General features: G+C 42.2%; 1 long non-coding RNA gene across 1 annotated transcript in view; it reads right to left on the reverse strand.

Annotated features, from left to right (window-relative positions):
* LOC137227861 (uncharacterized) overlaps positions 1–14,628 on the reverse strand; it is a 112,015-nt gene that overhangs the window by 66,393 nt on the left and 30,994 nt on the right. Inside the window, exon 2 of the long non-coding RNA XR_010945032.1 lies at positions 10,629–10,757. This is a non-coding gene — a long non-coding RNA (uncharacterized lncRNA). The remainder of the gene's footprint in view (positions 1–10,628; positions 10,758–14,628) is intronic.

Here is a 14,628-nt window from a genome sequence, read left to right on the forward strand (position 1 = left end):
TTACTCCATTGCTTCTCCAGTCACTAATTAAATTATAGTTGAATCACCCAGAACAGTGCTTTCAGAAGTCCCTTTACCCTGGAAAAACAGATTAACATTAATTTCAAATGCAGAACGTCATTAATTTTATTCATTAGGCTTAAATAGTTCTCTTACTAATTCATCATTCCCCTTTAGGCAGAGGGGGTCTAAAAGTTTTTTGTTTCCGCTTTTAAAACACAAAGGTTTTTGTTTTTGTTTTCCATTAAGTGAAGTTTCATTTCACTTTAACTCTCTATTGATCTGATCGTAGTAAGTTTTAAAGCAGGACATTTTGTACACATAGGCCTCATGGGAGGGTCTTGAACAGACTGATTCAGAAGGTCTGGAGTGGGGCCTGATATGCTGCCTTTTTAACAATCACCCTTGCTGCTGGGCTGAAGATAATGCTTTGAAAGCACGATGCTAAAGTATCGGTAAGCAGGTGTTATTGCAAGCCTTCATCAATACTGTTATTTTTCTGTGACCCCACAATGGCTTCCTAGGATATATTTGCCTGAGGTCTCCTTCTCATGCCAAGTTCAGCCTTTCTTCCTCTCTGCAATGCTTATGTTAGAAGTCGCCAATCCAGAGGAATGTTCCAATAAACCTTAGGGACTTGGAATTGAGCTGGTTCTAACCTTTCTCCAGGTGTGTGTTTGTACAGAATTTTAGAATGTTCTAGCTGTGGGTAGAAAACTAAAATATGCTTTAGATGGACACATGCAAATGAGTTTAATGTGACACCTGCAGTCCCATCCCACTGACCTCTACTCTTTCCCCAACTGCCAAGCATCAGAGATCTAGAAGCAGCTCTGTGAGCTCCTCTCCACCAGGGATACTGAGGCAAAGCCAATCCATCCTCTGTCAGCTGCCCTAGTCCCCAGAAAACCCCTTGTACCAGGCTTACACCCCTTCAACTGGAATGAAAATTGTGCTTCTCAAAAGAGGAAATATAAGTTTGCTGAATGAATTTGAGTAAGAGGAGAAAGAAGTTGAGGCCACTTGTACTACTAACCAATACTACTTATAAGTACTTTTAGTTGGGGCAAGGGGTGGGTTAAAATGATGAGCCCTTTAGTGATTCAGCCATAAATTATCTATAGAGACATATAATAGGAGACCAAATGAGTCACGTGACATTTGCGTATTTTAGGTCCCCACAGAGACGGTGGGGAAATGGTGCCAAGCTCTCCAGGTGGATGCACTAATCACTGAATGCCACACAGACTGTGTGTCCAGGTATGCAGAACAGTTGTAACCTGCACCCTACTGGGTGTACACCTGTGCCACACCTGTGCCACCAGCCCCTACTGGACAATAGCGAAAAAGGAGATTTCAGTCAAGATAGATGTAGCTCGGTTTCAGAAATGTCCCAGAGGTGTTTTTATTTGTTGAGGTGTTGAATTTATAAGTCCAGAATACGAACGCATGTGAGTGCTCCTTAGATACTTCCAAGAGCCTGGCGCTGTCAGAAACAAATCACATAAAATACCCCATTTGTGGAAGAAGCTAAAAGAGTATCGATGTGGCTCATTATGCCATTAAAAGATAAAATAATGAAAACAAAATAAAAGTAGGTCACTAAAAAGGACATGATGGAACATGAAACATTAATAACAGAAGTTTAAGGAGGTTTTATTGTGAAAAATGAAAGTACAGAAAAGAAATTTAAATACATTTAAAATGTATGTAGATTCAGTTATAGTTGTATTTGAGTGTATCTTAGAGAGAGCAATGGTGCTCCCTTTCTCAAAGTCAGTCACTAAGGATTCAGAGTCTAATGTAAGTTCTTTATGATATAAAAAGAAAAAGACCTTTCTGTAAGTCTCTTCATGTGTCCCTGGAAATAGAACAGACGAGGGACGCTGGTATTTCTTATCAATATATGTAACCTATATAACTGTTCGTACATATCTGAACTAATACATTTACATGTTCCACCACGTGCCCAGTCCTTGTATTTCACCAAATTATCTAAGTCTGATTCTGTGCCAAATAACAAAATTCTATCCACATCGTGTTCTCCACCATCAAATAGCAAGACAAGACAAAACAAAAATCACCAGTTTCAAGAAACTTATACTCATCATGAATCACAGAACTATTTCTTTTTGGGGGCTGGGATGCTCTTGCTTCTTCCTTTGCTTCCAACTTCTAGTATTGAGTGATAAATTTGGTAAAAATGGCCTTACAGAACGAGCTGTTGTATCTAAATTAGCTACAGAATTGATAGTTAAACCTCTTGAAGACTGTCGTGAATGATTACCCGCCTCTTTTATATTCGCCATAGCTTAATAAACTTTTAGTTTTGACAGGGGGGCAGGGTCACTGTGCTCAACAAAGGATTTGCAAACTGATACATTATCATTTTCTAGTATAGTATGCCATCTGGTCTTACATTCTCTTATTTCTTACTTCCAGTAAATTTTCTTATCACCGTACTTTCTATCAAGTCACTATATGTAGTCTTCATCATCCACTATTTTAAGACCGCCACATCTACTGGTCACTGTATGGACCATTATGAGGCCTAAGATTTATATAATATAAAACCTGTTTGAAACTGTCAACCCAACCTGTCAACCAGTTATTTTATCTTTTATGACAAAATTGCCCTACAGCCAATTAGTTGTGTGGGAAACTGCTTCCTGCAAAGATGTTTACAGAAAATACCGGGCCCTGTGCATGTTTACTCAAAGACAATTATGAACATCCTTTGAGATGTTTAAAGGCCCAGATTCCGGAGATTTAGAACAAATTTCACAGGGCATAAGGATTTGTGCACAGGACACTATACTAGAAACTCCAAATCTTAGAGTTGGAAGCAACATTAGAGGTCATTAGTCCAAACTCCCACTCAAAGCTGGAATCCTCTCTGCCGCATTCCTTAGCAGATGGTCATTCAGCCTCTGTCTGAAATTTTCCAGGGATGGGAAACACACCACTTTTCGAGATAACCCATCCCCTAATGACAGCTCCAAATGTTGAAACATTCTCCCTGACATGGAGTCCAAATATGCCTTTCTTAAGTTTCCACCCATGGGTCCTATTTCTGTCATACGGAGCCATAAAGGATGTCTCCACCTTCGTCCACCTTGAAGAAAATCTCTCAGCTGCTCCAGTGTCTTCCCTGCTTCAATTTAATAGCCCCAGTTCCTCCACCTTTTCTTCCCATGACCCACCCTTACCCACCCAAATGGGCAGATGATCTACACCCCAAAAATGTTATCCCCAGAACTGAGCACAATACTAACGTGATCAAATTGATGCCGATAAGCAGAATTATTGTCTTTATAGGCTGGGGTTTTAGTTTTATTTATGTGGCATAAAATTGCACGCTTTTCCCACCAGCCACATGACCCTGCTGACTTTTACTGAGTTTATAGAAAAACTAATAAGCCACCCACTTCCTCATGAACAATGAATGGCAAAACATGGTCTCTTCCCCATTCCATACTGGATAATAGATTTTCCCTTTTAATCTAAATTCACAATCTAACATATAGATCCCTGTAAGAAGGTCAGCTCATTAACTTTGGTCTGTTATTTTAGTTCCTCAAAATTCTTTTAAACTACTCATCTGAGCTAGGTGCTAAGCACAGATTACATAAAAAATATCTTCCATGTCTTTAATCAAATCACTGATGAAAATGCCAAAGATCACATCTTTCACCTCACTCTTTATACTGGAATTAATTTCCTAGTTTCACTAGACATAGCAGGGAGCCCAGTACATAGTAATTGCTCAATAAATGTGTGTTGAACTGAATGTACAGGTTTTCCGCCATCTGTTCAGTTAGAATCTTATGTGGTTCATATTGTTCTCTCTTGCCCATTGTATATCACCGAAGATTATCAAATGCTTTGCTAAAATCAAGCACTGCCGTATAATAGAAATGAGCACACTAGACTAAGTAGACCCAGATTCTAGTACTTGCTTGCTGTGAGTCTCAAGTAATCATTTTTAGTCTTTGTTTCCACTGTCTTTCCACTTATAAGGTATTATTTATAATAATAATGAGAATTATTATTATCTGGCCTGTTACACATACAGTGATTGTAAAGAGCAACTATAATAATATACATGAAGATAGTCTATAAATTACCATGTCCTAACTACACAAACATTAGTGCTTATGATTCTGTTATGCCATTCCTTTGATCTCCTAATCAGTGTAGTATTACGTAGATTAAAAAAAAATAGGATGCATTTAATACCACTTGTCTTTAATGAAGCCATGCTAGATGCTAGTGATCACTGCTTGATTTTTCTATATGCTCACAAAGGACTAGGAGTCCCTACCTTCTTTGCTTCCTATTTTGACTTAGCTTTTAAAACCTTAACTGTGCTGGAAAATTTAGTTTCTGTTTGCGTTTACTTAAACTATGCAACACTGTTTAGTAGACAGCAGGATTAGAAGAAAACACTTTCATCTTTCTCATCTACTGTGGACACATACACTATTTTAAATCTTTAAAATAATTCTGGATAGATTTTTTTAAGCAACAAAACCTCCTGTCAGTTTTGTTTTAAAAAGGAATGGAAAGCAAAGCACGAATCATGCAGAATGGGAATAGTTGAGTAGGCCCTTATAAACCCTTACCGTGCAGACTACAACTAAAAAGCAAAAACAAAAACTTCATTTGTATGACTTCGTCACATGAAGGTTATGAACAATTTTAACAACCATGAATTAATTCTTTATATAGACTCTGTTGAAGGCCCATAATAAGCAAAATGATACCAATGTTTGTATTTAGTTCCCCTAAAAAGACAAATACCTTTATGAAATAAAATATAACAAATTATTCCTTATTCCCTGTGGCCTGAACTGGAGAATTTTATCCATGGAATATAATAGAAATTATTGAAATTTCTCAGAAACTGTAATGAATTGATTTCATTTAATGCTGCCGTTTTACGAAACATTCAAACTTCCCCGATGATGCTGAAATTGGGGAAACCAAATCACTTTTAATAGACTTGATCTGGCTGTGTGTAAAGATGGTGATACACCTCAGAGAAAACTAGGCAGCTACCCATACAGGTCAAATTAAAGGCACAATTTGAAAAGGAAGCCATGATTTTATAACCAGTTTTATATTAATCCCAGAGATCTGAGCAGAAAACTCAATTTATTCACACAAAACTAATTAAGCCTAAATACTGACTAGAATCTAAACTACACATATAACAGTAGACTAGGAGAACTTTCAAATACTTCCACAAGTCTCAACAGAATAACTCATAAAATGCTAACCAACCTGGTCCATAATTTGTGGATGTCCTGACATAGAGAATGTGGAATTTCCACTGGATTCAATACAAAATGTGTCCACATAATGCTTTGCTGTTTGGGGGGGGGGGTGTTAATTGCAATTCTCATATCATTCCACCACCCAAGGAAATGTTAGAAACTATAAATTTTAGTGTTTCACACATGTTGGTTATGATAACAAGTTGTCTGGCAGGGAAACGCTGAACCTTTATATAACATTTCCAACTCAGGAAAAGTAGTTGGTAGATCATACCTTTAGTAGCTTAGAAAAGAATAATCACGGACAGGGGTGCACATTTACATTTAGCCCCACTGTTGGTCCCATAAAGACAGAGCTTTTAAGAAGTCTTCAGGGGCTTCCCTGGTGGCGCAGTGGTTGAGAGTCCGCCTGCCGATGCAGGGGACACGGGTTCGTGCCCCGGTCCGGGAAGATCCCACATGCCGCGGAGCGGCTGGGCCCGTGAGCCATGGCCGCTGAGCCTGCACGTCCGGAGCCTGTGCTCCGCAACGGGAGAGGCCACAACAGTGAGAGGCCCGCGTACCGCCAAAAAAAAAAAAAAAAGGAGTCTTCAACATCCCCTTATTTAAAAGAGTTTAATATCATAAAACCTTTGGGCAAGTCCTGTAAGCCCATTTTCATGGAAGAACTAGGAGACTCTGCTAAATTGGTAAAGAAGAAATATTATTCCCAGAAGCCCAGCAACATGTCCCATCCGTGCAACCTTCCAACGACAGAAATTAAAATTCAATGTTGGCAAAATGTTATGAACACCTGTTACATGCCAGGAGCAATTCTACACATTCTACAGTAAAGAACAAGGGAGAACAAAATTCCTGGCCTTCATGAAGCCTCCATTCTACAGCAGGAGGAGGCTGGGACACAGGAGAACAGAAAATTAGAAAAAGGAAAGAAAATGTTCATTACTGATAAAGGTTTTAATGAAAAGAAGACAGGGTGATCTGATGGCGTTCCTGGACAGTTCCTGTAGATTGGGGGCGTAGCCACGTATTCTGTGAGGGATGTCTACTTTGGAAATGCAGTTGGTTAAGGCTTCTCCCACCCTGCCTCAAATGGCTCCCCTTTGCTCGGAGGACCAAGTCTACATCCTCAACGTGACCCGCTGGCCCTGCAAGGTCTGGCTCTACCTGCCTCTCTGTACCCTGCCATGTGTGCTACCATCACTCCATTAAGTATTCAGCTTTTATGTCTTCATAATCAGTTGGAATTTATCATCTATTTGCATGACTTTTGACTGGTGTCTGAGTCCACTAGTAGACTGGAAACCTCATGAGGACAGGGGCCACACTTGGTTTTGCTCACCACTGTATCCCCAGCACCTGGCACAACTTCTGGTACATGATAGATGCTAATGCCTGAGAGGGCCATGCAGGGATCTCAGATACCAGTGCACAGCAATTCCCCTTACCAGTCAGCTCCATCATCACAGGGTCTAGTGATTTTTTTTTCAAGTGTAGTTTAAAAACTGTTGATTCTCACTCAGCTAAGGTATTTTGAGTAACTATCAGGTACAGGGATCTGTACTAGACATTTAGGAAATAAAAAGATCAAAATGCCTGGCTTCTGTCCTTAAGGAATTTGTATCTTGTTTAGGCTTTTCATAAGTGAAATAACTCTAAGGGAGATTATAGCAAGTATTCATTTATTTATCCAACCAAAACACGTGCCAGGAGCTACTCCATGATGAGTCCGTGACTTTACAAAGTTATGGTCTAATGGGGAAACCAGGCTTAGTCAAATATTCACCCAAATACATAAGTGCCACTGTGATATGTGTTATGGAAGAAAGCACTGCTCTTTGACTGTATAATGGGGCTTGGGAGTGGGCATCTGATCCATCCACCCACAGTCCAGGGAAGGGCTCTGAGGGAGAGTGTGCTAGGCAGAAGCGGAGGTGAGCTTCACTTCGCAGGTCCACTTCATAGACCTGAGCAATGGTCACTGAGGCCAGGACAGAGACAAAAGAGGAACGTGTTAGATAGTATTTCACCTTCTACTTTAAAGAACAGGCAGAAGTTTAAAAACACATAACCCTGGGTAAATCCAGAAGGGCAGGCTAAGGAAATGGGAAGAAGAGGTCCAGTGGCAATAGAATTGGGAGGACCTTGGAGGGTTTGCAGTGGTCTGGCTTGGTTTGACGGTTGCAAGCCTGAAGGAGATTAGTGGGACACAAGGACAGAAACAGAAGTTGAAGAAGACTGTGCAAGACTATAAGTGCTCAGAGAAGGATTGATGCAGAGATAGTGGACAGCCATGCTCGCCTCCCTCCTCCACACCTCCTTGCTGCCGGTGTGGCCGAAAGACATAGCCCGGATGGCATCCTACCCTGCTTCTCAAGTACAGCGCTACCTTAGTGCTCTGCTCTTTCCCCAGCAGTATCATCCGCTTTCTTTCCATTGGCTATTTTGCCTCAGTCGGTTCTTTTCACAGGGGCCTTGATCTTGTATCCTTCCCTATCATCCACCACCTGGTCTCTCTTTCTCTCTACAGACAAGCTTCTTCAGACATCAGTCTACACTGACCCTCTCCACTTGCCCATGTTGCTCATTGAGGCTTCAACCCTCTGCCACGTGTCTTCTACACTATTGCTCCTTTACACTGCCCTTGCCAAGGGTATCCATGGCCCACCTCCTGGCTGTTCGCCACACATCACTCTATGGTGTTCAATACTACTGACTCCTGTCTGCTCCCAGAAACTTCCTCTTCCGTTAGTTTTCAGAACCGCATCTCTTCTATTTTCTGGGCCATCCTCATGGAATCCCTTTTCTCTAACCACACTCTTGTACAGTGTCCCTGGAAACAGACTGGGGGGTGGAGAGTTACCTGCAGAAGGTTTGTTGGGGAGGACCCTTGGGAAATACACCTGTAAGGAAGAGAGAAGACAGGCGTGGGTAGAGGGAAAAGCTGACCCACAAGGAGGCTGTAGCCAAGCCTAAGGGGAGCTCTAGAGCAGGAATAACCCTTCAGAATTGTCCCGAATTGAAGCCAGGGGGCTGGGCCTTTGTATCCAGGCATCAGGCAGTCACTGGCGACAGGCCACCATCTGGGAGGGTTGTGATGTTTGGCAAGGCGATTCCCTGTGGCTGAGAGGGATTCCCATTGAGGGCCATTCGCTGCTATGCAGACCTCACACTCTGCACATCAAAACTGAACTCACTACCTCTGCTCCAACACTCTTGCAAACCTACTTCTTAATTCCCCATCTTTTTTAATGGTACCGGCACCCATGCAGCTGGATTTCTAGAGCCAGACATGTTCTCTTTCCCCTCATGTCCCACTTGCAAAGAGTCACCATGGCCTATAAATGTTACCTCCTTAATATCTCTTTCATCCTTCCCTTCCCTCCATTTCTGCTGCTAACACTTAGTAGGTTCAGACCCTCGTTCCTCACTCCCATTTCTCTCGGTGGGGCGTCTTTTTCCAGTCATGGCATCCTGCAGTCTACAACTCTGTTTTGTACAAAGTTTAAAATCCTTTAACTGCCTTCTCACTGCTGCGAGGTCAAGTCTAAACTCCTTAGAATGTCACAAAAGCCCTTTCCTGATCTGCCTTTCCTGTTGTCGCCCTCCCTTTCTGAATTCCCCGTGAATACTTATTCCTAGCTAACTGACCCTCAAGAGTCATGTACAGAGGCAACTCTTGAGAGTTTAGGAAGGCAACCCACACACTAGATCATGTTATATTTGGAAGTGATTTCTTCTCAGTCAGAAACAAAGCCTTTGGCCCAGAACAGTGATAAGCAAGGCATTTCATTAAATGGCAGTATTAATCCCAGGGGGTCACGTGACCTTTGGAGCTGCCCAGCCTTGGCAGGAAGACAGCCCCCGCCTGCTATCTGCGCTAATCTGAGACCACATGTTGCCTCTAAATCCTTATTGAGCATGACGTATGCACCCAGCTGTTAACACTGATACACTCTCAATGCCAAGATCAGGCACAATTCCCTGGGCACTTACACAGCCCTGCTTGCTAATCCAGGCCGCCCGCTGGGATAGGCAAGAGAGGGGCAAGGTCACCCCCAAGTTGATGAGGGGCAGTGGGGACTCTTGCCACCATGTGCCTGGTGGCGATATGCTGTGTCTTGTTTATTTCTCCACATCAGGCAGGATAACATCAAGCAGAATATAAGTTCTCTTCACTGGTCTTATGTGACAGGAAGGCGTTCATTGCACATTTCTGGTCTTAATCGTGGCCAGAGAAGGAAAGAAGGGGGCAAGAGAGATAACTTCTGGTGAAAACAGGGCCCCTCTCTGAAAAGTGCATATGCCAAGTTCTGCTTCAAGTGTAGCAAGCTCGCCTTTTGATCTCTGGCAGGGACCCCAACACCACCAGGGCAGCACCCCCCAGCAGTTGAACTCAGCCTCCAGCCCCTTGGGTGGTGAGGGATGTTTTTGCTTTGGTGTCAGCAGGACCTGACTGCAGTATTTTGGAACCACGACTGGCTCCCTCCTCGTCTCCCCCGGCCCCGTCCCCTCGCTCAGGTTTCAAGCCTGTCCCTCCCGAGCTGCCCTCTCGTTGGCTCTCTTCTTGCACTCCTGAATGTTACCCTAGAGGGGGCTGCAGCACCGCAGGCTTCCTCCCCGCCGCCACCATTTGCTGTTGTTGGCTGCAAGTCCCTTGCCCGGCGCCAGCTCCTCGGCAGCCAGCAAGGACCCTGCGCTCGGCTTACGCAAACAGACAAGCCGGAGCAGAGAGAGTCTGGACATGCCGGGCAGCCCCTCTCTCCGAGCCCCGCCCCCGCCTCTGCGTTCTGAATCCAGTCTGTGCATTTCATCAAATGTACATTTCACCAAATGTGCATGGTCCCCAGCTCCCCGGCGGACACAGCCGCCAGGGCTCCCTTCCAGAGCCATTGTAGTCCTTCCCCCATCTATACACACTGCCCTGCTGTACGTGATGAGGGGGTGGCAGGTCTTTTTCTTCCTTACTCTTTTTAAATAATTCCATATTGGTATTCTGCAAAGTTCCTTCTGGAAGCTCCCTGTGCATTGCATTCTAGAAGCATATTAAGAAACATTAGAGTCTTCTTGCCTAGGTCATGACCGACCGCCCTGCCGGGGACTTGTATATCCAGCATTGGCAAGTCCCACGTCCCTTAGACAACAGGGTCACCCCTGGTGCCTTTGGCTTCATTTTCCTTTACTGATGTGTTCCAGCAATGCAGTAAAGAATACATAACTTCCTAACAACTGGATTTGCTCATGGTTATTTCTTACTGAAGAGATTCAGTTTTTAGAAATATATGGCAGATATAAGGAAATGAGAAACACCATCATAGTAACCATTTCTTTAAAAAACTGAATACTCACATTGTACTTTGTTTGCAACTGTATCCTGAGTCCCCTGGCTCCCAGGCGCTTCATCAGGTCTCATTGAATGAATGCCAGGCAGTGTGCTAAGCACATCACATTACCATCGCATTTCATCTTCATGCAGTCCTGTCATTTGACAGATAATTAAATGGAGACGTAGAGGATGATCTGTGTCCCCTAGGTCGTATAATAAGAAAGTCCCTTTGACCCCCGGTGTGGTTTGAGCCTAGGCTCTTATTTCACTACACGGCTTCATACAATTCAGTGACTTGCTGTCTGTATTCAATTTTTAATTTCCCCCCAAATCCTCAGATATCTTCTCTGTAGCATTGGCCAGCTAACCACTGCAGATCCTGCTTAGAGTTTTCTTATTATATTCTCATGTAGCCCATTATACTTGGCGTTATGCTTTTACATATCCAAGCAGTTCTACTACTGTGTGGTAGGCATTTCTGAAAAGCCTTGCATCCTGGGAAATACGCACTAAAACTAGCAGGATTTATAAGGAAATTAGATCAGGGCGGGCCATTAAACACTCGTGGAACGTTGGGAGCAGAACGCCCACAAAAACAATAACCTGTAAAAGCACTAGCACCGGTTAAAGGGTGTATTAGGTTCCTAGCAAATACCGCTAGAAGAATAGGACTTCACCACTCAAACAAAAGGTAGAAGTCACTTAATAGAAGGGGAGAACTGCTGAGTAAATGGAGGAAAGAACAAAATGCACCAAGATGAGAGAACCAGCCACAAACACTTGCCAGCAGAGCACGTGCCTGGTAGCTGAGAAGAAGAGGGAGTGCGAGGCACAGGGCACAGCACCAGAGTCCTCCCCAGCTGGCCCAGGGCAGTGTGCACCCGTGTCCTGCAAGGGGTGGAGGAATCGTGTATCAGCCAGCAAACCTCCTTGTGATTCTGACATCGTTCCTTCACCAGCTGCATATAAACCATCCTGCAGTGGTGGAACAGCAGACTCTTCCTCCCCCTAGGAGGGTAAATTATTAGAGGGGCAAAGAACATATCTTATTCTTTCCATCTTCCCACTGCTGCCCTACACTTTCCACATTCCCAGCGCCTGGCACGGACTACATTTGCAAAACATGAGTTTGCATTTCCCTCTCTCATCAAAGAACGTACAGATGTACATGTTACTCTTTTTTTAATTATTATAAAGCAGTATATACATAGTTGACTATATATCATTTATATAACTGTCTCTGATAAATAATCGAGTCCTTGCTTCAGAAGGTCTACAAGTGTTAGCAGTAGTATGTTTTTCCTAAATTCACTTTAGCTTTGTATTTTGCATATAGCATGACTTAACAAAAATGTGCCAACCATGACAGAACGTATCCTATATCATCTCTAAAGATTACTTAGTGTTAGAAAAGGAGATAGTTTGATTTCTGAATCAGTAGCCATCCATCCACTCATGCATCTATCCATTCACTCAACAAACACCTCTTCTGGGCCAAACACCATGCTGAGAATTAGGATACAGTGATCAGTCTAACAGAGTTGATTCATGAAAAATATTTTAGGTTAAAATTTTGGATGAATAAAACTGACACTTTAGTCAATAGACTGTTTCAAATGTATATCTCTTCAACTCAAAGTCAAATATTTCTTAGTTTATAAGTAAGCTTTCTTGAAAATTGTCACACATTTAATATTTTGGAAGAGATGATCATATTCTGAAGATTTTTCCAGTGAAACGTTCTTTTCCCAACAATCATTATTGAGAAGTGAAAGCAGGAGAGGGGAAAATCAAAAGAAATTTTGTTTCCCTTTAATTTACCAGATACCAGGAACTTCTTGACTTCAAAATCTACTTCATTGAGCTGTTAATATTTTTGCATGTAGCATAAGTTCTCCTCAAAGGCTATTCAAAGACCCAAATTAGCAACTTACCCAAGATGAGCAATAATTTATCATGGATAATCGGAAGAGGAAATGTCGGAATGTTATTCAGCCATAAAAAGGGATGTAACATACTGATTATGCTACAACGTGGATGAACCCTGAGAACATTATGCTAAGTGAAAGAAGCCAGACATAAAAGGCAACATATTGTATGATTCAATTTATATTTAATGTCTAGAATAAGCAAGTCCAAGGAGACGAAAAGTAGATTAATCAGTGTCAGGGGCTGGGGGGAGGGAAGAATGGGGACTGACTGCTCATGGATATGGGGTTTCTTCTGGGGTGATGGAAATGTTCTGGAATTAGGTGGTGGTGATGGTTGCACAACTTTGTGAACGTAGTCAAAACTGCTGAATTGCATACTTTAAAAGAGTGGATTTTGTAGTATGTGAATTATGTCTCGATTTTTAAAGAGAAAAGAAAATGCTGACTCCATTCATTCTTCTAATAGCTGATGTGTTCTGTGGGGAAACCCAGACTAGAGAGAGATTCGTGTGGGCTGGCAAATATTAGTTCTTAGTCACAAGGCTGCTCTACAGGATTTCAGAGACAGCGTTTTCCTTCTGCTGGGGATAGAAGATCTGGGGAATTCACCATGGACTTGCAGGGAAAGAAAAGAATTGACTACAGAAAATTACAAGCAAGCTGAAGCCTCATGTGTAATGTCAGGAGATGAAGAATGCCATGATGCCTCTTCAAAGACCTGCTAAGTTTGTGAAAGGAATCCATTTTTTTCTATAATAGGAGATGTTAAGAAGACCAAAAAAACCTTTAGATATGTGTGTCCCAAGAGGCTTAGAGAGTAATGATCTCAGCCTGGGAGGGATAACATTTGAAGTGCAGTTTCTCCAAATGGTTGAACATAAAGTTTTGAGCTATGTTGCCTGGAACAAAAGGTCCTCAGTTCAATTTTTAACTAAGTTTTTGGTGCTGCACAAGTATACAAATATTTAAAAGGCAAAAAATATAATACATTTTGATGCCAAATAAACCAAACCCAGTAAATGGCTACTTTGGAATGGCTGGACAATAATGGCTATTATGCTGATATACACACACCGATTGTAAATACAGTTTTGGCTATAGGAAAATGGCTGTTGGATTTTCATTGTGGCCTTGCATATTAAAAGTCGCCACTTCTTTAACACCCTTCATACCCAAGACTCAAAGTATCCTCTGAAGACGTAAGCTAGAGCCTTATTCTAAAAGGACCATTATATCCAAGAGCTTGGTTTAAATTTTAAATGGAACGTTATACCTCAAAGTAGCCTAGGATGTATAATAAATATGTATTTTTATCTACATAGCAGACCTTCGGCTTCAGTCTTCCTGTAGTAGTATGTCCTGAGTTTGAGGAAAATATGAGAGAGAGAAAACAAATAAAATATGCTATTCTCTGAAATGTTGCCAAGTGTTTATTAAAGGTTTAATTCATGTCTTCTATGCAGATTTTCAGAGGAAGTTATTGAAATTCAAAGTTGGGAGACACTGCCTTTTCAAATGGCTCCAGACATTAGCAGCTCAGTTGGATGTATGTTTTGTGCTCTCCCAAAAAGGAAAAAAATCAAACAAATAAACCTGGGTCCTCAGTTTCGTTTTTTTCTTTAAAATTTATTAAATCCCCCAAATGTGCTAGATATTTGTTTCTACAGTGCCAGAGGAGAAGCTTAACCACAGGAGTCCAAAACGGATTTAATAATTTACCTCCAGCTGCTGTGATGAGGAGGAGAACCTGACACTTTGTTCTTTTCCGTTTAAACTTTTTAATGAGATAGAGCTCCTGACAGGTGGCTTTGCCATCACATATTAACTTGGGTGTACAAGAGGGCGCCATCTAGTGGCCTTCCAGTCATTTGCTCTGTGCTGTACTCCAGGAGAGAGACCAGTTAGGGAAAAGCAAATAGGAAATGAGTTTCTACTCAGCCTTCTGCTACCTGCCGCAAGTCAGCACAGTACCTGGTTTTACAGAACTGAACGGCGGTTCCGGTTCTCTCCGTGCCAGCCGCTCCCTAGTCAACGCTGGTGTTAAGCAGTGTCTTTACAAGCCTGAGCTTGCACTTTCAAACCTTGCAGTTGC

The sequence above is a fragment of the Pseudorca crassidens genome, chromosome 7 (genome assembly GCF_039906515.1).
Source record: "Pseudorca crassidens isolate mPseCra1 chromosome 7, mPseCra1.hap1, whole genome shotgun sequence".
NCBI classification, from domain to species: domain Eukaryota; kingdom Metazoa; phylum Chordata; class Mammalia; order Artiodactyla; family Delphinidae; genus Pseudorca; species Pseudorca crassidens.